Raw genomic sequence first — 25,143 nt, 5'->3', positions numbered from 1 at the left:
TAAGTAATTTGCATTTTAATTTTATGCACTTTTTTTAGTTCCTCAAAATCCTGAAAATGACTTTAGGCACATACACCGTCCTTTTCTCTCATCAAGATGGAGCTCTTCTAGGAAAAAAAAATAGAGTGATATACTAAAAGAATTATACATCTTAATCTAGCACGATTTATTCCAGGATTGTAAGGTCTCAATAGACATCTAAGAAGCATTTGATAAGACATAATGCCCCTTCCTGACAATAATTTAGTCAACCAAGAATATAAGGACACTTCCTTAACAAGATAAAGAATCTCTCTCGTAAACCAACAGCCAACATCACGTTGAATGTTACCAAATAAACGAACAACAAAAGAGCTAGAAGTTTCCATTAAAGCAAGGAAGAAACAAAGAAGTCCTGATATCACCATTGTTGTTCATTGTTGTTCACTGTTGTTGAACATTGCCCTGTAGGTCCTAGCCACTATGATAAGACCTTAAACAGCAACAAGTTTGGAAGGAAAAACTTATCAACATTCCCAGATGATCTACTTGTTTGCCCTGAGAAACCAAAGAATCTAATGAAAAACCAATGGGCCAAATAATCAAATTCATTAACATGGGCCGTTTATAAAACATATACACAAAACTCATTTCTATCATCTTTTTTTATAAATTAGCAATCTCCAGTTAGCAAATATATTGGGAAAAAGATCGCATTGTTGATAGTAACATATGTTTTTAAAAGTTAGTTTCAGGAGCTTCCCTGGTGGCGCAGTGGTTAAGAATCCGCCTGCCGATGCAGGGGACATGGGTTTGAGCCTTGGTCCAGGAAGATCCCACATGCCGCGGAGCAACTAAGACTGTGCACTACAACTACTGAGCCTGAGCTCTAGAGCCCGCAAGCCACAACTACTGAGCCCACATGCCTAGAGCCCGTGCTCCACAACGAGAAGCCACCGCAATGAGAAGCTCGCGCACCACAACAAAGAGTAGCCCCCGCTCACCACAACTAGAGAAAGCCGCATGCAGCACCAAAGACCCAATGCAGCCAAAAAAAAAAAACAGTTTCAATGTGCACAATGTGCTCCACTGTGCGTTCATCTGTGCCTCCTAGCAACAGAGATGATCACTTATTGAGTATTTACTATGTTCCAAATGCTGAACTGAGGCAGAGCTTCCCAAAGTATATATTACAGAGAAAAAACCAGCACATTCAGTCTGTGGTTTCACAGATATCTCTGCTTAGGACAAACCATAAAAGTTGCCTTTTTAGGGCTTCCCTAGTGGTGCAGTGGTTGAGAGTCCGCCTGCCAATGCAGGGGACACGGGTTCGTGCCCCGGTCTGGGAAGATCCCACATGCCACGGAGCGGCTGGGACCGTGAGCCATGACCGCTGAGCCTGCGCGTCCGGAGCCTGTGCTCCGCAACGGGAGACGCCACAACAGTGAGAGGCCCGCGTATTGCAAAAAAAAAAAGAAAAAAGAAAAAAGAAAAGTTGCCTTTTTAAAGTAACTATATTTCAGTTAATAAAAGGGGGTTTGTGTTAAAGGGGGAAATGGGAAAATGCTAATAGAGGCGGTGAGTGGCATTGGTTCCACCGGCCCCTCCCTATCCACCCACTCTCCTCGCTCCTCCTCCCTGGAGGCTGGTCATATCATGGGCTCCCCTGCTTCTGGCTGGGTTCAGCCAATGGGGAGCCCCAGCAGGAGATGGGGGAGCAGGAGAGTGAGGCTGGTGTACTAGTTCAGTCCCCGGCTTCCTCCCCAGTGGGTGTCGCTGCAGTTTGCTTGGGCCCCGGTCTTGCAGCCTTTTCTATACGCTCCCCAGTTCTGCCCATGCTCGCTTCTCTTGCCCCCTTCGGGCCTGGCGTGATAACACCTCCCCACAACTGCTAGTCTTGGATCCTTGCACTATCCCTTAGCTGGTTTCCTTGAACCCTGCCCACACATTTGTAACAGATTCCTTTACTAAACTTTGTCAAAGTTGCCCTGATTGATACAGTGATATTCGTGCATGACTCAAGTCTGGGAAGCTGAACTGTGCTATTAAGTCATAATAACAACCTTTTAAGATGAGTATCGTTCTCCCTATTTGACACAGGAGGAAAGTGCAGCGTAGACAGTCTAGATAGCTTAGCTAATGTCACCAAACTACCAAATGGCTGGATGGCCTGGGTTCGGTCTGCTGCTTCAGCACTTCACCACACAGCTTCTCAGGTAAACCCAAAGCTGTATCCCACCTGCCAACCCATCACCTTGTCAGTTTTCCAGGCAAAGTATAATAGTAACTCTAGCCAACTGTGATGTAACTCCTCAGGTTTCTTTTTTTCAGGCCAAATGCTTCAGAAGGTCTTGTTCTGAGGAGTGGTTGGTTATATATCCTTGCCCTTAAGATCTCTTCAACTAGCTAGCGATTTAGGGGTTTGGGGAGGAAAAGGAGCCCTATACTAACCTTTGGGCTCCCACGGAGCTGCCACTGCTGTCGTTGGCTACGTCCCACTTGAGATGATAAAACTAAAGCGTAATAAGCCTACATCCACCCAAGAATGGCAGACGCCTGAGCTGATTCCTGCCCTTCGGAAGCCACAGGAGGTCTCACAAAATGTAAGCCAACTAATAATGACTCATGTTTTCCTCTATCCTTCCTTGGATTTTAAAGGTTTCATAAACAACACAACACTTCATAAAATCATTTGGGTGGCAGGGATGAGGACTCAGACTTTGCTCTTTAGATAGAGGGAGGAGATTTTTAAAAATTTAAATAATTTGATGAAGCTCATTTAACATTTTACTGAGGAAAATCTGGGCAATCTTAACCTTTTATTCTGTGCTTTCTTTCTGGCAGGACAACTATTCTTATAGATTTCAATATTGAATTATTATTATTAGTAGTAGTAGTGGTAGTATTTTGCGGTACGCGGGCCTCTCACTTGTTGTGGCCTCTCCCGTTGCGGAGCACAGGCTCCGGACGCGCAGGCTCAGCGGCCATGGCTCACGGGCCCAGCCGCTCCGCGGCATGTGGGATCTTCCCGGACTGGGGCACGAACCCGTGTCCCCTGCATCGGCAGGTGGACTCTCAACCACTGTGCCACCAGGGAAGCCCTTGAATTATTTTTTAAATAAAAATTATCTTTTCAGTATTTGATAACAGTGAAATAAATCCAAATCCTCAGATGGTCCTTAGAAGGAAGCGTAGCACTGTAGGTAAGAGCTTGAACTTTGGCATCAGCACCCCTGAGACTGACTCCCCGGCTGTGTTATCTCAGGCAAGGTCCTTAACCTCTCTGTGTTTCAGGGTCCTCATGTGTAAAATGAGACTAATGATGGTATTTGCTTCATAGGGTTACTGGGAGAAGTAAATGACCAATTCATGGGGTGCTTAACATATAGTAAACACTCAATAATTGCTGCTACTGATTATTATTACTATGTTGAAGCTTCTGTGATAGGCACTGAGGAGGGTCAAAGATGAAAGAGTGTCTGCATGCAAGTGGATTATAATTTTATAGAGAAAAATGAGCATAAACAACGATCATACAAGGCAGAACTAATGGATGGTCTGATTGGAATACAGAATGCCATAGAAATACAGAGGACGGAGAAATTCTTTCCAGTCTTGTATTCTAGGGAAGGGTGCATGCCAAAGTGCCATTTGGATTGACCCAGAAGATGGTTGGGATTTTGATAGTTAGATTAGGAGGGAAGGGAGGCAAAGGGAAACAAAGGGGACAAAGGCCCAGAGCAAATGGGGGCAAGGTTATGCCTGGGAAGAGTGGATGCAGAAGCTTAGCTGCAGCACAATGGGCATTAGGGATGACAGGAGACCAAGGGACTGGAAGGATGGACGGGAGGAGACAAGGCAGATAGGCTGCAGGTGGGCCAGCATGTGGGCCTGTACGAAACTGAAGCCAAGAATGGAAGGAGAGTTGGGATGGAGTCAGCACTCTGGGTGTTCTCCTCCTGATTTTCTATTCATTGGCTCACGAGACCTCTGGATTCGGTTTCGTCACTTAGGAATGGAGAATGTTGGACACTGCTATCTCTTTGAGGCTCTGGTTTCGATTCTTTTGGAGATATATCCAGAAGTGCAATTTCTGGATCATATGGTGGTTCTATTTTTAATTTTTGGAGGAACCTCCACTGTGTTTCCATAGCGGTTACATTGCTCTGCGTTCCCACTAACAGCGCACAAGGGTTCCAACTTTTCCACATCCCCACCAACACCTGTATTTTCTGGTTTTTAGATAGTAGTCGTCCTAACGGGTGTGAGGTGATGTCTCGTTGTGGTTTAGATATGCACTTGCCTGACGATTAGTGGTGTTGAACATCTTTTCATATGCTTGTTGGCCATTTGTATATCATCTCTGGAGAAATGTCTATTCAAGTCCTTTGCCCATTTCTTAATTGGGTTACCTGATTTTTTTGTTTGTTGTTGAGTTGTAGGAGTTCTTTGCATATTCTGGATATTAACCCCGTATCAAATATATGATTTGCAATATTTTCTCTCATTCTGCACGTTGCCTTTCCACTTTGTTGATTATGTCCTTTGATGAACAAAAGTTTTTAAGCTTTATGTTGTCCGGTTTATCTATTTTTGCTTTTCTCGCCTGTGCTTTTGGTGTCATATCCAAGAAATCATTGCCACATCCAATGTCATGAAGCCTTTTCTCTTTGTTTTCTTCCACGAGTTTTATCGTTTTGTATGTCACCAGCCCAAAAACTTACCAGTTGCACAGGGCCTTGGCTTGCAGCGAGAAGCCCGAGGGCACCAGAGGTGGCTACAGCAGGAACACGTGGGGTCCAGACACCAGCAGCAAGAGCAGTGCGGCAAAGAAGATGGCGGATGACACCTCGGGACATAAGCACCAGCTCCAACACCCAGGCCCAGAGGTTACCGTGGCTGCCATCATTCTCACGCTCCTCCAAGATTCAGTTTTATGTGTCAAAGCGTGATAGAATGAAACTCCAAGAGTCTTTCTAGCGCTAAGCATCCTCTCATGGGTTAATTCAATCTACACTTACCATGCATCATATATGATAGAAGACATGGTTCTAGGCACCTTGCATGTGCTCTTTTCATCCTCAGGATGCACTAACTAAGCATCTACTACGTGCCCAGCCAAACTGCAGGCACTAGGGATTAAAGGTGATCGAGATAAACCCCGCACGCTCAAGGAATTCACCATCTAGCCAAAGTCACCAGCGTTTGTGTTCACTTTCCTGTTTCTCCTTCTCCCTCTCTTTCTTATACTCTGGCTCTTTCTCTCTGACTCGTCTTCCATATAGCTCAACATATGTCAGGCTGTCAACATATGGCATATTTTGCAAACAGATAAACAGTGGCACATATGCAACCATAGATTCCTGGCATGCAGATGCCCCAGCTTGGCTTCGTCAGCCTCAGCAGAAAGCACTTGGTAAGACTCTCTCCGAAACTCCAGAATGCACGAGCCACGCATGTGCGCTCTGACAAGCGGTTAAAAGAACTTATTCCTCGTCTTAAGCACGAAGGCCTGAATGCTGCCTCCCCGCCCTTTCCATTCAGAGGCATTTAATACCAAAGGCTCTGTCTGCACTCTCCACTGTCTCGGATGTTCTGACCAGAGGTCAAGTTGCCCATTAAAGATCCTTTTGTTTCTCCGTTTGACAGTGATTGATTATCTCCTCTGGGCCAGTAGATCAGCCCTACAAGGACGTGGATGGGCTGGACACTAAGAGTCTTAGGTCTATTTTGTCCATTTAAAACTAAAGTGTGTGCAGCAGACACTGTAAATGCCCCACCCGTATGCTTCCACGCTGGCATTTCCCTGCACGTCAGCCTGAGTGCTTGCATGTGTATTTCTTTGTCTGAAGGCGTTCTCGGCTCATGCACACAGTAGGTCCTGTACTGCCTCTCCCCCACCATCCCTCAACCAATGACTGATGAGAAATGATGGATAAATGCCCCGGCTTTCTCACCCTTCAGTGGGATAATTCTGAGGCAGTGGCTCCCAGAGCTCCCACTGGGAAACTTGCTTGACAGGGTATCTTAATACGCTTCCTTCTTTTTCCTTCCTCTTCCCCACCACGCACTACTGGTGTTTCCTGGAGTTACCCCATAAACAAAGTACTTGCCCTTGAATCCTTGCGTCAGGGTCTTCTTCTGGGGGTGCCCCGATTAAGATACTCTGGAACTCAAATTTGGAAGAAAAGGTGATCAAAGAAAGCACAGGATCTCCTCAAACATGGACTTCTGACTGGTGGCCCAGGAGGCAATCTGCCCCTGAAAAGTGCTCCTGGATAGCAACAAAAGCAGCAGACAGTCCCATGCTGTTGGAGATACTGTGCCCAAATTGGACTGGCTCACTGGATCTCATAAGAATTTGTCCCAGCAGCTAAGCAGAACTGCCCTGCCCTGGCCGTGTGGAGGTCGGAACAGAAGAGAGAGTGAGCAAGTTAGAGTCGACCACTTTTTCTACTCCTGTGTGGCTTCTTGCCTCCTGCCTCTTAAGATCACATTTTGTTCCTTTTCCTTGTAAAGATTAACATGTACACAAACAAGTAGGTCAGGGAAAGCAGCAATCGAAGAAGATGACTGTTGGGTTGTTGTAATAGCTCGTTGGAAGCTCAGCATATACGAAATCTGAGTTAACATTTAACTGCTAAAAACTCAGGTTAGACCCAAGGAGGCAAAAGTCATTTAACGAAGGTAACTCCACACAGCAAGTTTAAAAATTATCTTTAAATGATTGGCCTTTAACTGGCTACTCCAAATTTTTCAGGAAAGTCCCAGTGGCAAAATTTATAAGCTGAATACGGGAAGGAAGAAAATGAGAGTTTGAGATGAGAATGAGGCCCATTACATCTTGACCCTTGATCCATTCAGTAAGCTCTAGTAAGCACTGTCCAACAGAACTTTCTGTGATGATGGAATGTTCTAGAGCTACACTGTCTAATACAGTAGCTGCTAGCCCCATGTGGCTATTAAGTACTTGAAATGTGGATAATGTGCATTCGATATGTATTACAGTTATTTAAATAATTCATATATTACATTATTATATATGCTGTTAAATATAGCTTTATAATCATATTATAATTAAAAGAATGGTTATTCCAGTGCCAGCATTTTCCCCAATCCCCTTTTCCTTCTTCTCCCCAGTGAAGGCCTGGCTTGAGCCCATTTTCCTGTCTTTGACCCAAGTATCCCCTTCAGGATTGACTTTTTGTCTGTTCTCCAGACCTGCGCGCTGTCCACCGCCTCCCGGCCTTTGGGATCTATTGGTGGGGCTGCCCCATGAGGAAAGGACCACAGAGCTCTCTGTCTTCAAACCAAACTCCTCTTTAACCTCCTTCCTACTGACTCGACCAGGGGAGACACTGGAGAAAAGATGGTGACTTGCCGCAAACCTTACATCAGGGACACAGTACCCCTCCTTCCCTTCGTCCCTAGGCCTGCTCTGAATTTGTGGAGAGGCCTTGACAAACTATCCCTACTTTCACAGTGAGGCAGATGCTGTCGGAGGTCTGCACATGTCCCCTTAGAGGCCTTCACCATCTTCATGCACATCTGTCACTCCCCACCCCCCTCCAGCTGGAGCCTGCATTTCTTTGTTGGAGGAAAGTCCTCAGGCTGCTAGAACCCACTTTGTCTATGCAAGGAGGTACAGAAGTGCCTGGGAATCTATGGTGCGGTGAGTTCTGAACCACTGATTATCATGGCGGGGGATGCGGGCCTGTAACTACTCCAGCTCCCTCATCCCCTGATGAGGAATTACACTATCCCCAGACCAGGACTCAGCGAGGTTACCCTCCCGGGGACTTGGCTTCATGTATCACCCCTCCTTGGAGTTCTTCCCTTTCCAGTTCCATTTCCATACTGGTTTTTATGAACCTTCATCTCAGAGTCTACTACTGTGGAATCCAACCTAAAACAAGTATTTCTTGAAATAAAAAACCCAAACCCTAAAATCCTGTAAAGCTTCTTCTCCTTGTTTGTTTTCTGTTTGTAATCTCTCTTTTTTAAAACTTTGTTTTTAAAGAGACAGTGGGCAGCAATATCCAATTAAACATTTTAAAATATTTTGAGCATATCAGAAGAGATCAGTGTTATCTTAAATTTATTTATTTATTTTTGGCTGCGTTGGGTCTTCGTTACTGCGTGCGGGCTTTCTCTAGTTGTGGCGAGCGGGGGCTACTCTTCGTTGCCGTGGGCGGGCTTCTCATTGCGGTGGCTTCTCTTGTTGCGGAGCACGGGCTCTAGGCGTGTGGGCTCAGTAGTTGTGGTGCATGGGCTTAGTAGCTCCGCGGCATGTGGGATCTTCCCGGACTGTGTCCCCTGCATTGGCAGGCGGATTCTTTTTTTTTTTTTTTTTTTTTTACCGGTACGCGGGCTTCTCACTGTTGTGGCCTCTCCCGTTGCGGAGCACAGGCTCCGGACACGCAGGCTCAGCCGCCATGGCTCACGCGCCCAGCCGCTCCGCGGCATGTGGGATCTTCCCGGACCAGGGCACGAACCCGCGTCCCCTGCATCGGCAGGCGGACTCTCAACCACTGCACCACCGGGGAAGCCCAGCAGGCGGATTCTTAACCACTGCACCACCAGGGAAGCCCCCAGTGTTATCTTAAACTCTTGAAAATGGTGTTCTCTGTCCAACAGATATGTTCGCCAAGGTCCTCAATCTAAACATTTGAATCAGTAGTTCAGTGTCAGGCCCTCAAAATAAAAAGGAAAGAGAGGGATGCTTCTCGATTCAGCAAATATTTGTTGCAGGTGTACAGTGTTTGAGGCATCTGTGCCAGATGGAGAGATGAAAGTAACAGGTTCCCCAAGTTGCTCTCAATTTCACAGAGCTCTGGAGAAGGAGTCTGCTAATCACATTGCTGTTGTGGCAAACACACTTGGCGACAAGGACTTATTAAAGATGGAATTGGGCTCTTCAAAATCTTTTTTTAAAAAATGACCAAAGGGCTACTTCATGGCCTAGTTTCTTTATTAAGTAATAACACATGGAACGTCTTGTTTTCAGTCCTCAGCGGCTGCCGAAATCTGAACATATCAAATCCAAGAGATCATACCATCCGGGAGATCTATTAATAGCAAGACAATTTTCAAGTCCACTGTAGCGAGTAGCGTTTTGTTTTCTGGTTAGGCATATAATACATTCCTAATCACGTCTGCTGAGCTGTGTTTTGAGGTCGCATTTTAAAAAAGAAATCAGGCTTGTTTTAAGTTAGGGCCACAATAAATCCATCCGTGTTTGGCATTTTGGCTTGGGATATTGTAGCACCACAGATAATATCTAGGTTTATGGAACCTAAATTAAAACACACTTGTCTCTTTTATGTTCTTGCACTGTGTCTCTTGGTGTTTACCTGGAATCACAGAAGTGAAAGAAAGAAAAGAGCTCTTTGGCAGGGAAGCAAGTTGTAATAATCCCATGAAGCATATTATCTCATACGGATTCTGCTCTGCTTGGGGGCCTCTCACATGAAGGGGAAGAAAGGCACAGGTAGGAAAACACAACATTTTTCCTCTGTTCAAGGCCTATGTGTATCTTGTTTAAAAATCCTTCCCTACCACAGGGTCATAAAGCTATTGTGATGGTTAAGTTTTCAACGTGGCTAGGCTATGGTGCCCGGTTATTTGGTCAAACGCCAGTCTAGATATTGCTGTGAAGGTATTTTACAAATGTGATTTGACATCTACGTCAGTAGACTTTGCTAAAGGAGATTACCATCCATAGCATGCATGGGCCTTATCGAATCAGCTGAAAGCCTTAAAAGACTGAGCTTCCTCAAGGAAGAAGGAATTTGGTCTCCAAACCATCTTCAGATTCAAGACTGTAACACAAATTCTTGCCAGAATTTCCAACCTGCTGGCCTGCCCTGGGGATTTTAGACTTTCCAGTCCCACCCCTAGAATTGTGTCAGTCAATTCCTTAAAAAAACTAAATCAATCAATCTCTCTCTCTCTTATACATACATATATACACACGCACACACACGTATATATTTCACACACATACATCAAGAGTATTTACACACACACACACACACACACATACACACACACACACACACACACACACACACATCCCACTGGTTCCATTTCTCTAGAGAACTCTGACTAATACAGATATTCTCCTATGTGTTGTTCTAAAAGTTAAGTTTGGGATTTCACAACTAACTTTTTAACCCATCTGGAATTGATTTTGTGGACATATTCTTAATTTATTATTTCTTCAATGTCATGTGTTTAGGGAAATAAAAAGAGATAAATGTGTATATTTGCAGTCCTCTGGACTGTAATTTTGTATATCTTTTTAAAAGCATAAACATCTAGTTCTCGTTGTACAAATTCTGATTCAACAGGCCTGAGTTGGGGCCTAAGCATGTATATTTTGTTAATACACGCAATTTTGAAGCTCTATGTAGAAGAAAATACACATGAATATTTTTATATCCTTTAGATAGGACATTCCGAGAATGATATTACAGACAAAATCCACTAAGAAAAAAGCATGAGATATTTGACCATATTAAATATTCCTAAAGCTCTAAGGATCTAATGTATAACATGGTAACTAGTTGATAATACTGTATGGTATGACTGAAATTTGCTGAGAGTAGAACTTAAGTGTTCTCACCAAAGAAAAGGTAAATATGTGAGGTGATGAACGTGTTAATTAACTCAATAGTCAGAATCCTTTCACAATGTATACATATATCAAATCATCACTTTGTACACTTTAAATATATTACAATTTTATTTCTCAATTAAACCTCTATCAGGCTGAAAAATTCATATAGAAAAGCCCATCCATAAGATTTTTAAATTTCTGTATAGCAAACACCACAATAAGGAAAGTAAAAAGTAGAAGGACAAACTAGGAAAAATGTACAATACGTATTAAAAAATTAATATCCCTATGTAAAAAGCTCTTATAAGTAAATACTGCAGGAGCAATAGAATAGATAAGAATGATTAAGAACCTGAGTTATGGGATCTGCCTGCTTGGTTTTGAATCCTGGCTTCAGCACTTACAAACAAGATCCTGGTGGACACATGACTGCACCTCTGCCTCTATTTTTACATCTCTAAAATGGGAATAATAATAACTTCATAGGGTCATGATGAATATTAAAATAGATAATGCCTATTAAGGGCTTAGAATAGTGACACATTGTAAGGCATCAATAAATATTAGCTTTCCAATTAAAAGAGTAACATTTCAAAGAAAAATGGACCGATGACGTAAACAGGTCATTCACTGAAATCAACGATAACAACCCAATACAAATGGTGATGAGACATAAAAAAGAGCCCTCACTTGTGATCAGGAAAATTCAATATAAAGATGGTATTATTTTTGTTGTTATCACGGGTCAGGTTGGCAAAGATTAAAAAGACGGACGACATCGATAGCCGGAGAGGTGATGGGAAACAGACATTCCCACACACTTCTCTGTGGCTAATATTTAGTATGGTTGTAAAGGTAAATAACAGTTATCCCACCACTAACCACCGTGAGTAGCACCCGCTACCCCACCTGCATGGCCCTCTCCCTTGGGACCTGGACCTCCGAATCTAGCAATTAAAGGATTACCCTCAGGACCTTGCTCCGTGCTAAGGTCGGGATCTACAATGTTGTTGAGTATTTTGAATATTATCTCTGGATGCAATCTTTCAGTAGAGTATTCTTACAATATGTCAGAGGTCAAAATAAGGAACTAATGAGAAAAACGTAGAAAACTCTACATATTCAGTTTATTGCAAAATTGGAAACAACCTAAAAGTCGTACAAGAGACTTGGGTTAAATATTTCATGGTAAGTCTATACAATGTAGTATTATGCACATCTTAAAATGAGGACATTAAAATGACCTTAGGAAGTCATCAATGGGGGGAAAAAAGGTACAAAATGTTTAATAAGATCACTTTTGTTTGGGCATATATTTTTCCATGTATTTCTATGCGTGAAACACATGTAAATGTATAACACACACATACACATACATGTATTTTATATATATGTAATTTTAACAGTATTTATCTGTGGTGAATTGCTAAAAATAGCAATACATTTCTCCTATCTCTGCATGCCTGTACCTTTGGAATGTGACTTTGGCTCTCCTCAGATCCAAAGGTGAAATGTCTGTCCTGATCCCTTGAATTTGTGTTTACTTAGCCATGTAGCTTGTTTGGCCAAGGGGACATCAGCAGATATGGTACTAGCAGAGGCCTGAAAAATGCTTGGGCTCTTGCGCTCAGACTCTTGTTGCTGCACTTGGAATCCTGAAACCACCGTGTGAATAGGAGAACAGTCTGTTTATTCTCCAGCAGGTGAACATCACGTGAATAGGTCACGTGGAGGAAATCTGAGGTGCCGTGGCCAACAGCCTGCCAACTGCAGGCTGTGAGTGAGGTCATGCTCCACCATCCAGCCCCAACCAAGCCTCCAAAAGACTACATAGATACGCTAAGCCCAACCTGCCAACCCACAGAATTATGAAGTAAAAATGGATTATTGTTTCAAGCTACTAAGTTCTGGTTTGCTATATTTAAATATTGAACACTGAAAATTTTAAGGCAATTTTTTATGACTGCATTTTCTATACTTTTACGATGAACACGCATTACTCTTAAAATAAGAAAAAAACCACCTTTTCTATTTAAAAGTTTTAAATTTCTTTTTCTTGTCTAATTGTTATGGCTAGAACTTCCAATACTACTATGTTGAATAAAAGTGTCGAGGGGCTTCCCTGGTGGCTCAGTGGTTAAGAATCTGCCTGCCAATGCAGGAGACATGGGTTAGAGCCCATGGGAAGATCCCACATGTCGCGGAGCAACTAAGCCCTTGAGCCACAACTACTGAGCCTGCACTCAAGAGCCCACAAGCCACTACTGAAGCCTGCGCGCCTAGAGCCCATGCTCCACAACAAGAGAAGCCACCGCAATGAGAAGCCCGTGCACCACAACAAACAGTAGCCCCCGCTCGCCACAACTAGAGAAAGGCTGCACGCAGCAATGAAGACCCAACGCAGCCAAAAATAAAATAAATAAATTTATATTAGAAAAAAAAGTGTCGTGAGTGGGCATCCTTCTCTTATTCCTGATATGAGAGGAAATGCTTTCAGCTTTTCACCATTGAGTATGATGTTAGCTGTAGGTTTGTCATATTTGGTCTTTATTATGTTGAGGTATGTTCCCTCTATGCCCACTTTCTGGAGAGTTTTTTTTATCATAAATGGATGTTGAATTTTGTTAAAAGCTTTTTCTGCATCTATGGAGATGACCACACGGTTTTTGTGCTTCAACTTGTTAATGTGGTGTACCACACTGACTGATTTGTAGATAATGAAAACTCCTTGCATCCCTGGGATAAATCCCACTTGATCATGGTGCATGAGCCTTTTAGGGTATTGTTGGATTCAGGTTGCTAATATTTTGCTGAGGATTTTTGCATCAAAGTTCATCAGCGATACTGGCCTGTAATTTTCATTTTTTTGTGATATCTTTGTCTGGTTGGGGTATCAGGGTGATGTTGGCCTCGGCTAATTAATTTGGAAGCATTTCTTCCTCTGCAATTTTTTGGAATAGTTTCAGAAGGATAGGTGTTAACTTCTGTGAATGTTTGGTAGATTTCACCTGTGAAGCCATCTGGACCTGGACTTTTGTTTGTTGGGAGATTTTTAATTACTAATTTAATTTCATTACTGGTAATTGGTCTGTTCATATTTTCTATATCTTCCTGGTTCAGTCTAGGGGGATTGTACATTTCTAAGAATTTGTCCATTTCTTCTTTGTTGTCTATTTTATTGGCATATACTTGTTCATAGTAGTCTCTTAGGATCCTTTGTATTTCTGTGGTGTTGGTTGTAACTTCTCCTTTTTCATTTCTGATTTTATTTGCGCCCTCTCCCTTTTTTTCTTGAGGAGTCTGGGTAAAGGTTTATCAATTTTCTTTACCTTTTCAAAGAACAAGCTTGTAGTTTCATTGATCTTTACTTTTGTCTTTTTAGACTCTATTTCATTTATTTCTGCTCTGATCTTTATGATTTCTTTCATTCTACTAACTTTAGGCTTTGTTTGTTCTTCTTTTTTTTTTAATTCCTTTAGGTGTAAGGTTAGATTGTTTATTTGAGATTTTTCTTGTTTCCTGAGGTAAACTTGTATTGCTATAAACTTCCCTCTTAGAACTGCTTTTGCTGCATCCCACAGATTTTGGATCTTTGTGTTTTTGTTTTCATTTGTCTCCAGATATTTTCTGATTTCTTTAGTGACACATTGGTTGTTTAATAGCATACTGCTGATAAAAGCAATCCAAATTGGAAAGGAAGAAATAAAACTGTCACTGTTTGCAGATGACAGGATACTATACATAGAAAATCCTAAAGACGCCACCAGAAAAGTACTAGAGCATATCAATGAATTTGATTAAGTCGCAGGATACAAAATTAATACCCAGACATCTGCTGCATTTCTATACGCCAACAATGAACTACCAGAAAGAGAAATTAAAGAAACAATCCCATTTACCATCACATCAAAAAGAATAAAATACCTAGGAATAAATCTAAGGAGGTAAAAGACCTGTACTCAGAAAACTATAAGACAGTGATGAAAGAAACTGAAGATGACACAAACCATTGGAAGATATACCATGTTCATGGACTGGAAGAATTAATATTATTAAAATGACCACACTACCCAAGGCAATCTACAGATTCAATGCAATCCCTATCAAAATACCAACGGCGTTTTTCAAAAAACTAGAACAAATAATTTTAAAAGTTGTATGGAAATACAAAAGACCCTGACTAGCCTCAACAATCTTGAGAAAGAAGAACAGAGCTGGAGGAATCATGCTCTCTGACTTCAGACTATACTACAAAGCTATAGTCATCAAAACGGTATGGCACTGCACAAAAACAGACACACAGATCCGTGGAAGAGGATATAAAGCCCAGAAATGAACCCAGGCTCCTATGGTCCATTAATCTACAACAAAGGAGGCAAGAATCTACCAATACAATGGAGAAAAGACAGTCTCTTCAATAAGTGGTGCTGGGAAAACTGGACAGCTACATGTAAAAGAATGTAATTAGAACATTCTCTAACACCATATACAAAGATAAATTCAAAATGGATCCAAGATCTAAATGTAAGACCAGATACTATAAAACTCCTAGAGGAAAACACACGCAGAATACTGTTTGACATAAATTATAGCAATATTTTTTTGGATATGTTTCCCAAAGCAAAGGAAATAAAAGCAAACATAAACAAATGGAACTGAATTAAACTTAAAAGCTTTTGCACAGCAAAGGAAACCATTGGCAAAACAAAAAGACAACCTACTGAATGAGAGAAAATATTTTCTGATGATATGACTGATAAAGGGTTAATATCCAAAATATATAAGCAGCTCATACAACTCAACATCAAAAAAACAAACAACCTAGTTTTAAAATGGGCAGAAGACCTGAATAGGCATTTTTGCAAAGAGGAAATGCGGATGGCCAGGAGTCATATGAAAAGATGCTTGACACAGTTAATCATCAGGGAAATGAAAATCAAAACCACAATGAGGTATCACCTCACACCTATCAGAATGGCTACCATCAAAAAGAACGCAAATAACAAATGTTGGTGAGGATGTGGAGAAAAGGGAAGCCTCTGTTGGTAAGCGTGCACTGTTGGTAGGAATGTAAATTGGTGCAACTACTGTGGAAAACAGTATGGAGTTTTCTCAAGAAACTAAAAATAGAACTACCATATGACCCAGCAATTCCACTCCTGGGTATATATCCGAAAAAAATGAAAACACTAATTCGAAAAGATACATGCACCCCAATGTTCATAGCAGTGTTATATACAATTGCCAAGATATGGAAGCAACCTAGATGTCCATCAACAGGAGAATGGATAAAGAAGACGTGGCATATATACAATGGAATATTAGCCATAAAAAAGAATGAAATTTTGCCATGTGCAACAACATGAATATACATGGAGGGCATTATGCTAAGTGACATAAGTCAGAGAAAGATAAATACTGTATGATATCACTTATATGTGGAATCTAAGAAAAAAAAGAAACTAGTGAATATAACAAAAAAGAAACAGACTCACAGAAATAGAGAACAAACTAGTGGTTACCAGTGGGGAGAGGGAAGGGGGAAGGGGCCATATGGGGGTGGGGGATTGGGAGGTACAAACTATTATGTATGAAATAAATAAGCTACAAGGATGTACTGTACAGCAGAGAATATAACCAGTATTTTGTAGTAACTATAAATGGAATAGAATCTTTAAATTTGTGATCACTGTGTTATATACCTGTAACTTACATAATATTGTACATCAACTATACTTCAATAAAAAAATTGAAGGTAAAAATAGAAAAAATAAAAGGAAATCATTAGCCATTTGAATGATCTTAATGTACGTAAATCAATATCTAACTGACAGACTTATTCCAAAATATACCTAGCGTACAACCGCTGGATGCTGAATGAACCTTTCTAAATAAAATAACTGGCTGCCACCAGGAACATAAAAATTTTGTTAATTACTTTTTAAATAAAGAAACTGAAACCCTATACCTGATTTAAGCTGTTTAACAGAGTAACAGTATTAATAGCTAACATTTAAATAGCACTTGCTATGTGCCAAGGCACTACATGTTTTGCATTCTTTTGCAAAATAGTATTCTTTTACAAAGAACACTATTATCATTTCCTTTTTCTGGCTGAGGAAAGTGAGGCTCAGAGTGGTTTAATAACTTGTGCAACGTCACACAGCTAGTAAAATGGCAGATCTGTGGTTGATCCCAAGCAGTCTGTTTCCTGAGTCTGTGCCTTCAACTGGCATAAGACAGAGGCAAAACTATATGTAAATATGCAAGGTCATTTCTTAATGATTTGGTATCTGAAAGTTACAGCTATGAGATATCCAGCATGCTCCCTGGTCTCTCTTGGGTTTCCTAACTTCATACAGTTTCATCAAGCAATAAAGTGCGAGGGTGGATGTGGTGGTGAAGATGTGCTAGCTGTCAAATGGTTCCATCATGTTGCTTGCTATCAACTCTCTGAGAGGGATGTGTTGAGGGAGGTGGACGGTGTGAAACCTCTACCTAAAAACAGGTTTGCCAGTTGACAAGGTTCTTATAATTTCTGCTTTCCCTCTCCACCAAGACCACCACCAAGAGAAAGCTATTTATAAGGTTGTTTATCCCACATTCTACTGTACAAGAGGCATTTTTTTACACCGCATTTCTAGCACAGTTCTGTACACTCTACAAACAGCGAACGCTCAACAGAAGTATAGGTGAGGAGGGGGAGGAGGCTCAGACATACCTAGCCAGCTCTCAGAAGGGGGGTGGTGTGGCTGACTCGTTAAAAGCAGAACTTCAGAGTCAGATTAGACCTGGGTTCAAATTCTGTTGCCACCATTTACAAGTCGTGGGTCCTTGGGCAAGTCAGTTAATCTCCTGGTGTCAAATAGAGATAAGAGGGCATTGTGAAGACTAAATGATATGATTCTTGTCAAGAACTTGGCAAGAGCTGCTCCTCTCTATCACCATCATCATCTCAATTTAGCAATAAAAAGTTTAGAAACTATGATTTCATCACGTTCTAAATTCTCCATAGACTTCAATGTCATCCAAAGCAAAGAAAAAGGAGAACTCTGCCATGGAAGACAGAACTGAGAGTCCAAAATTCTTGGTGACGAACCTTTCTTGTGGTCTTGATAGTGTAAAATCAGTACAAGATGGTGGCCTCAGGTGGTCAAATGGAATCAAGATTGGTAATACCATCTGGAGTTACCTAATGATCCTTGTCATTTCCTGAGAAATTACCCCCAAATACTGCTGTGACTTAGAGATGTGATCCTTTCCCAACTCAGCATGGCCACAGCCATCGATTGTCGATGCTTGAGGACAACAGAAAGCAGGCCTGGGTCTATTCTGCCCATTCATTATTGCCCCCTGCAGCCATAATTACCCCACATGACAGGCTTCTTTTCTTCCAACAGACAGGATTAATATGTGCAGGCTTAGATAATAATTTCAAGTCTGCGACAATTAAACAGAGTCATGCTGAAAAAAGCCAAGGAACAGAGTTTGTTAAATAAAAACAAGTGAAACTAAAGGAAAGGTCATCATTTTTGTATTTCTGTAACGAATACAATCTAACGATAATTTGTATCTGTGAGAATCCCTGTGTTTTTTAGGTTGTAATTAAATTTCTCCTTGAACAATCATCTTGCATACTTTCCTTAGGGGAAACCGTTTACATTTCATCATATCTTTGAAAATGTAATCGATCTCTATTTTAATCAAGCTTTCCTATTTGGATCATTCCTTTAAAAGGCTGATGAACACATCTGCTTTTAAAAATACAACTCAGTAGTGAATTCGACTGGTATCAGAGGTACCGTAAGTCAGTGCAGTTTTGGAGATAGTTTTGATAATGAATGACTATGATGCCCAAAGTACCTGTGGCAGATTGATGTAGCAATGGCTCCCAATTTGTTCAAGTCTCTCTGTATCCATACCCTTGGGTAGTCTCCTTCTACTCTGACTCTAGACTTGGCCATGTGATTGTCTGATCGACAGCACAATAACAAATGTGATGCTAGCAAAGACTTGAAAAACACGTGCACATTGGGGCTATCTCTCTCTTGCTATTCTTAGGACTCTTGTTATAGCTGCCACGTGAACAAGCCCATCTAGGGCTGCCTGATGAATAAGAGAAAACCATGGCTGGCCCTCAAATGGCTGCCTCAGCTAACAGCCAGCCAACATCCTAGCTGACCCAGCAGCTGCCTGCAGACACATGTGAGTGACGCCTAGTTGAGACCAGCAGAAGACTCATCCACCTGAGCCCAGTCCAAATTTCCAGAGCACAAAATTGTGGTTGTTGTTTTAAGCCACTAGGTCTCTGTGGGGTGGTTTGTTACACAGTGAAAGCTGACTGACCCAGTGTCCCAGTGAGAGCAGGGTTGTAGCACCAGCACTGGGGCAGAAGTTGGATTCCATCAGAACGATTTTGTTTATAAACAGCTGTGATGGACATCGACATAAAAAGTGCGCAAACACCAGTTGGTCCATCCATCCATGGACACACAGTTACATCATGGTGACTATGAAAACTGGAACAAACATAACTACAGAGGAGGGGGATGGGGATGGGCTAACCCCTTCAGCGTTTGGGATCTGACACTTGAAATGATGAGGATTTTAGCAATAGTGAGAGCCTCCAGTTCAGCGCCACCTAAAACTTCATTTGTTTGCTATTTTGCATTTCACGCTTTGCATAAAGCTCCTGGAGCCTTTGGTTGGATCAGGTCAACTGGCTCATGAAACTGAAACTTGCTCTATGACTTTTTTCCATCTACTTCTCCTAAGTATATGCTCTGTAAAATCTCCCTTAGGAAAAGGGTGCCGTGGTCACATAAATTATTGTATACTCTTGATCCTTCTTGGAATTTCACAATGTACCTTGGCATATTAAAGACCTGTTTGTCTTCACTTATTCCAGTGCTGAGATGTACTTGACCACAGAATCCTTTTTGTGAGTAACATATATTAAGACCTCATTACGCAACGTTTCTCAGAAAACACTTTGAGAAAGTTTTTTTTTAAACTTTCTTACAGTGAAATACAGCACACATATGGAGAAGTACATGAAGCAGAAACAGGCAGCATAATGAATTACTGTAGACCAAATACTCTTTTAACTACCATCCTGCTCAAGAAGTAGATCATTGTCAACACCTCCACCAGACCCCTGTGCATTCCTGGGCCATTACAATTTCCTCGTTCCTCTCCAGAGGGAACCATTTCCCAGACTTTATGGTAATAACTTCCTTGCAGTGTGTTATTCTTTTGCCACCTAGTATATATACCTAAATGATACACTTGCTTTGTCTATTTTTGAAAGCTATAAAAATGGAATTACACAGTATGCATTGGAGGGGCAGAGGGTGTAAGTATCTTCAACTTCAACAGATGTCAAACTCTTTCCCAAATTGAGGGAAAGGGTACCAACTGACACTCCTATCATCAGTGTACGAGAGTTCCAGTTGCTCCACATCCTAGGTTACAGTTGGTGATGTCAGATGTTTTCATTTTTGCCAATCTACTCAATGGGCAGTGGAGTTTTGAATTTGCATTTCTCTGTTCAGTAAGGAGGTTGAGCACATTTCATTATGTTTACTGGTCATTTGTATAGCCTCTTTTGTGCAGCTCATGTTCAAGCCTTTTGCTCACTTCTTTACAGAGTTTCTGTGTCTTTCTTAATGCATAGGAGTTCTTTATCTATTCTAGATAGAAGTCCTTTGTTGGGTACAGGAGTTGCAAATGTATTCTCTTGCTCTTCGGCTCGTTTTTTCTCTTTCCTAATGGGGTCTTTTGTTGAACAGAAGTTCTTCATTTAAACGTAATCAAACGTATCCGTTTTTTCCTTTTATGCTTAGTGCTTTGTGTGACACCTGTAATAATATGTCTCTATGTCCAGCAGTATTCCAAGGAGCTAGACTTGAAATGGTCAAGTCATTGGTCACTGGTAGTGGTCAAAGCCAGAAACTGTAGGCTGGAGAAGAAAAGGGGAGTGGGTGGGAAGGGTAGAAGGCCAGAGGAGGAACAAGAGGGGCTGTCAAGAAGGCAACAGGGGCGGATGGAGGGTATGATTGCAAGTGGACTGAATGTCACTTTCACCATACAGCTCTTTATGCATGGAAAGGAAGTTGGCAGCCTCATCAGAAAGAACAGAGAATCAGTTAAGAAGATGCGTGGGGAGAGTGGTGTACCTATCGACATCTCCAAAGGGAACTGTGCTGAGAGAATTATCACTTTGGCTGGACCCCTGAATGCCATCTTTAAAGCCTTTGCTATGATCACGGATGCACTGGAAGAGGACGTCAGCACAACAGCACAGCTGCCAGCAGACCCTGGTCACCCTGAGCCTGGTGGTCCTTGCTAGCAGTGTGGCTCTCTCATTGGGAAAGGAGGTTTCGAGATCAAGGAAATATGACGAGAGAGTACAGGGGCTCAGGGCCAGGTGGCAGAGAATAAGCCTCCCGACTCAACTGAGCAGGCCATTATAACTGCTGGCGTTGGGCAAGCCATCACTGAGTGTGTCCAACAAGCCTGTCCAGTCATGTTGGAGTCACCCTGACCCCAACCAGCTCTCGGGTCATCTTTGCAGGTGGTCAGGACACGTACCACACAGGCAGCAACGGTGGGGGCTTTCCTCACCCCCACTCCCCACCCATCCACGTGCCTCAACCATGACCTAGGGGAACTCTCTCTGGAGGCCGGCACTGCAACAGTGTTGTTTTCCTATGATGCATGGCAACCCTGGATTCAGTGACATTGAATCCACTCTCCAGAGATGAAAGGCTATTGGGCAGGTTTGGATGTATCTTCTGAGACTACTCATGAACTGACATTTCAAGCCTTTTAACTGGCTGCACAATGGGGCATTAGGGTGCCCAAATCAGTAAGAGCCACCAGACTTCTGGGGCATAGTTCGTCATTGCAAACCCAGTGGAAGGATCTACCGTTAGGCTGGTTACCGTCACTGGATCTGCTGCCAGCATTAGCCTTGTTCCATACCAAATTGTCTGGCTGTCCTCAGAGACAGGTGGCACGGGGAGCCGCTAAAGCAATGCAGATCCATCCACAATCCTTTCTGGCTGTTCACCACTCTTGATCCATCTGTGTCGTTTCTGAACAGTCAGCAATCCCAGGTTTTAAATAGTCTGTAAGTTTCCATTTCTTTACACTTTACATCCACTTGTGATTTTTAAATTATTCGAATTCCTTTCTCCATTCAGCTGTTAGAGCTGAGTTCCATATTTAGTTTTCTAAGCTTCTCCCTGTTTTGTTTTACTTTGGGGTTTTGTGCTCATGCATTTTTTTGTTTGTCATAGAACTAGAAGACTAGAATATTAATACAATGCAGTTTAGTCCATGATGTCAGAAAGTTCTCAAAAACTAATTAAAAGATGGACTGGGTATCTGTTTGCTCTATTCTCCCATGACAAAAGCTTCAAGGACAAGAACATTACATTCTCTTGGTAGTGACCGTGGCGCAGCCTTTTGGAGGTCAAAGAACGGCCATCTGTCGGTTTACTCCTATACGCTAAGCATTGTCCTGAGCTGTGGACCTACATTACGTCCTTAATTCTCTCAGCAATTCTGGAGGGAGGTATTTTTTGCCCTTAAAATAAGTGGGCAAATGAAGAGTCACCGAGGCAAAATCACTTCAGCAAGGTCACACAGGTCAAACAGCCAGCCAATGGCAAAGGCGGGATTTGAACTCCAGATTGAATCTCAGCCCAAAGTTCACGGCTTTCCCACTGCAACATGCTGCCCTCCAGTCAGAGCAGGGGACATGGTGAAGTGCTTCTGTGAAAAGGAATTATAAAGTGTCGCCTTTGCTGCAGGATAACTGGTGAGGAAAAATCTTTCTACTGACTCTCTGTCTTGGTGTGGGTTACCCTAGAAGCGGGACCTAAGACAAGGATTTGAGTGCAAATCGTTTCTTTGTGTGGTGATTCCAGGAAACAGCAGTAGAGGAAGTGAGAGAGGAAGGAGAGGCAGCCAGTAAATGGAAGGTTATCAAACACTGGGGTCACTGGGGTGCAGTCCTGCTGGGGAATCCCAGAGCCCCCGGTTGCCCTCTACCTTAGAGTTACCCATCGTTGCTCCAATGGAGGGGTTAGGAGGCTGGGTTTTTATCCACCGATTCACACCCATCACTACACGAGGGCGGCCATGGAGGGATTAGTTCTCAGGAACTCTGGGTTTCCCCTGAGGGTGGACCCACATGCTCTCAGGGCTCAAAAAGGTCCTGCTGGCCGAGGCTTGCAGGTGTTTGGAGTAAAGAGCCTTTGGCGTAGAGGTGGGTACCGAGGGGGTGTGGCAGAAAACCGACACTGTCTGCTCCACCCTCTACTAATAAAAGCTAAAGAAAAAGAGAAATAGACACGAACTCTGGTGAAGGAGAGAAGGCTGTAGAAAAGGTTTAAATCCCTCCACAGAGCTGTGCAATGTAATATTCCTGAGACGTTCACAGTGGCACCTTCCAATCTAATTTGCCACACAGAGGAAGGGACACCCACCACACTACAGTTTAATAATTTAGCTATTATTTCCAGAGCGATCCTATTAACAGTCCATTCATTTTCTCCCCAGCGGTTCAGCCATTGAAATTCACCCACTGCGTCTTTGGACTATTAGTCATACTCTGGGAAGTATTATTTAGGAGCGCGTACCGAAAAAGATTGGACAAAGATTTCACGTGCAACCTGATACGAAAGAGATGATTTCCGAATTGGACTGGGGAACGGGCTGGGCTGGGCTGAGGCTCAGACATTCTCCTTATAGCTGGAGTTTTTCCAGCCCACTTTCCCATTCACAAAATGGGGGGAGGGGTGGCCAGCAGAGGCAGTGTTTCGAGATTTTAAATACCGCCTAAATCAAGGGCCTTTTTAATGCTAATTAACCCACTTAATCCCTTTCAGAGACTAGCACTTTCAACAGCTTTAAACTAGAAGAAAAATGTAATAAACGGGGAGGGAGGGAGGAGCTGACTATTGAAGAAGGCGACCACAGATGTTAACTCGCACTGACTATGGAGGATTCTGACGCCGGCTAGGTTCAGAAAGAGCAAACATCCCAAAGAAAAACAGTACAAAACTGTTTCAGAATTTTCAGTTTCTGGTTCAGATCCTCGTTCAGTGATGTACAACCCGTGTCCTGCCTTGTACGAGGCTGCCGCAATTTAATTCACGTGCTCTTGTGAAAGTAGTTTTACACCAAGGAATAAAAGTAAAATTAAGCTAAGCAGTTATCAAAGCAGTCACTCTTTTCTTAACTGTGTCCCCCACTATACACACACACACACACACACACACACACACACACACACACACGCACGCACACACACATGCCTCCACACACATGCCTTTCTGAAGACATCTTCTTTCTTAAAGGTGAAATAACTTCTGAGGTGTTTTTCGTTATTAGGGTCAGCTAAACTGCTTGCTGATGCTAGCACTAAGGATGGAATCAGGCTGACCTAGGTTAGAGTTCAGGTTCTGTCACTTAACTGGTATTAGTTTTTTTACTTGTAAAATGGAGCCCATACTGATATATTCCTTATCAGCTCCAATGGAAAACAATACAGTCTCCATAGCAGGGAGGTCAAGTAACCTTTCCTGTAAACAGCCAGAGAGTAAATATTTAAGGTTTTGTGGGCTAACTGCTAACTGGCCACTGCTGCAACGACTCAGTTCTGCCACCGGAGCATGGAAGCAACCAGAGGAAATACACAAATGAATGTGCGTGGCCGTGTTCCCATAAAACTTTATTTACAAAGGCAGGCGGTGGGCTGCATTTGGCCCATGGGCAGTAGGCTAGAGCACACCTTTCTCAGTTGCCATTGAGCCATTTTACAACTCTGGATTTGCAAAATTGTTCTTGTCTATAGACATGCAAATTCTGTCCATTAGAGGTTCCCTCTGATGTGCCGGCCGCCCCGTGGGAGAGATCAAATTTGCCTGTGTTTGCATATTCATTTCAATATCCCTGATCTATAAGTGTGTCTGTTCTTGAACAGGTTCTACCATCCTACCAGTCCCCTCATTAATGAATTAAATATTTAATATCGTTGAAGAAAAAGTTATTCTGACAGTTGTTAAAATGGTAAGGAAGACTTTATTCAACACTATTGCAATAGGTGTCAGGACTACTACAATGGTGGAGAGGTCGGGCTCAACTCAGAATATGGCAAAGACAGCTGGGGATTTACAGCCAATGAGCAGAGTGAAGGAAGCAGTGGGTCTCAAATTACTAAGAGGAAACATCAAGTATAGGAGGATTCTTGGTGAACGCAGGCCAGGCTGATGAGATACCAAGGATGGACGATGGGGAATTTGATCAGATATCAAGGGTGATCAGATATCAGGAATGGAGTGGTTCTCACTAACCTGATTTAGCAGGATTCTTGCTAACACTGGACTAGGCAGGCCAACGACAAGGCCCAAAGATGAGGCCTGGTCAAAAAGAGACCTCAGAGGAGCCTGTCTCGAGTCTGGTCAAGGAAAGAGTCTTTGTCATGTTAAAGAAAAAATTTCGTGACACTTATTAAAGACAGTAAGGCAGAC

At 42.4% G+C, this 25,143-nt stretch overlaps 1 pseudogene; it reads left to right on the top strand.

Moving 5' to 3' along the window:
• Positions 1–20,645: 20,645 nt before the first annotated feature.
• Positions 20,646–21,634, top strand: LOC101272679 (poly(rC)-binding protein 2-like; annotated as a pseudogene).
• Positions 21,635–25,143: the final 3,509 nt, after the last annotated feature.

This window comes from Orcinus orca, chromosome X (assembly GCF_937001465.1).
Source record: "Orcinus orca chromosome X, mOrcOrc1.1, whole genome shotgun sequence".
NCBI lineage: Eukaryota > Metazoa > Chordata > Mammalia > Artiodactyla > Delphinidae > Orcinus > Orcinus orca.
This window is presented reverse-complemented; position numbering and strand designations above follow the sequence as displayed.